The sequence below is a fragment of the Pteropus alecto genome, unplaced genomic scaffold (assembly GCF_000325575.1).
Source record: "Pteropus alecto unplaced genomic scaffold, ASM32557v1 scaffold117, whole genome shotgun sequence".
NCBI classification, from domain to species: Eukaryota; Metazoa; Chordata; class Mammalia; order Chiroptera; family Pteropodidae; genus Pteropus; species Pteropus alecto.
In genome coordinates, this window is record NW_006440642.1 from 2,288,010 (window position 1) to 2,289,845 (window position 1,836).

Below are 1,836 nucleotides of genomic sequence, written 5' to 3' on the forward strand. Positions count from 1 at the left end.
AGCTACTTCCCAGCAGGCAGGCAGGATTAATAAACAAAGAACAGGGCAGCAGAACAGCAGTGAAATCTAAGCTGGTATTTTTCAATTCCTTGAGGATACTTCTCCTGTTTATAAATAAACATGGTGCACTGGGGCCATCTGAGGAGGAGGAGGAGGAAAGAAAGGGGCCTACAGGAGCAATGACTCTTCAAACCATTAAAACTTCCAAGGTAATGCTGGCTAACATCCTTATCTAATAGACAAGGAGCTGGATCCCAGGGCAGGTGTGAGCTGCCCTTAGGACTCTGATGCTGGGTCAGACCAGCGCTGGGACTAGAACAGAAGTATGCTGACTTCTAGCCTAACCGCTTCCTTTCACAATTAAATGGAAACATTTATTCAGCTCCCATCCTGTAGTGCCAGAAAATACCTCCTCAACCAACCTGAAGCCTCCATTAACAGGATCATTTTTCTGCATTCCATGTTTTAAAAGTAGGCCCCACAGAAAGGCAAGCTTATATTTAAGAATTTACGGTCTTTTTTTTTTTTTTCCATTTGTTTTGCAACAGTTGGGGAACATCTTGAGGACAACCCACATTCCTTCCAGTCTCCTCTACTTGTACATCGCTGACCCAGACACACAGACTTCATGCTCCAATCACACTCCTAGCACTTAGCCATATCTTCCGCCACCAAACTAAGATTCCGTTTAAATATCAAACTGTACTTTCTAAAAACTAACATTTTTTCAAAGATGTGTAATGTGGAAATAAGGTGTTTTGTTTTGTTTTTTTCCTGCACAGCTATCAGTTCTTTAGAAAATTTGTTGAAGTAGGACTCATTTTTTCCCCATGCAGATAATTGGAGTGTTGGTCTACTATCCCCATCAGTGATGGGATGCTCTGGATCCAACATTCTGGGCCCTAGCCTAAATTCTGTCCAGAGGCAATAAAGCAATACCTGCTCCCTGGAGTGAAAGCTTTAAAACAGAGCATTCTCCCAAGAAGGCACAGAGAAGCCTCTGTGTGTCCCCCGGTACACAGGAGTATACTCTCCCCAACTGAAATTCATTCCTTCCTAGGTCTTAAACTGTTTGTAAAGAAAACAAAATATTTTAAAGGAGGCATGCAGGCCAGTCCTAAATGAGCCCCCATGTTCCATGCAGACATCAACCAGGTTCCAGCAAGGCTAACCTTGCTTCTGCACTAAGCATCTCTTCCTTAATTCTTCCGAGGCTGAGCTAAGGGAGTTGGAAGACAGCTGACAAGAAAACAGCACCTCAAACTGGTCTTCATCCAAGGCCTTTTCCCAGTGGGCACAACTCTGTCTTGATACCCAATGACTTCCATTTCCTGGGAATTACGCTTGCCAGCTTCCTTGCTTATCTCAGGACCTCTGGTCTCCTTCAACACAACCAACCTTTACTGAGCACACTTGGGTGCCAGATACTTCAAAAAAGTCATCTTGGGAGGAGGTAAGGGGTTGGAGAGGGAAATAAGCCACTGTCACAGCCAGAGGCAACACAGGCATCCACAAGCACTGGCTGGCTGTCCCTAGATACCATCAGCTTGTCTTGAGGCCTCTGGTTAGTAGGAAGACACTCCTATCCCTCCTCAGAACACAATGACAGGTCTTCCTTAAATGTTTTTTGATGTGACTTAGGCTTATAAAACCATGAAAAGACTGTTTACAGGAAATGGGACTCTGGACAAAAATCATAGGACGCCATACCAGAGGTCTTGGGGGCTTGAAAGAGATCAGGTTAGGACCACTGTCAGGATCAGGCAGAAGTGAAAAAGGTATTGGACCCAAAATCCAGAGACCATTTTCTTTACCAGCTCGCCTCATGTCCTTCAG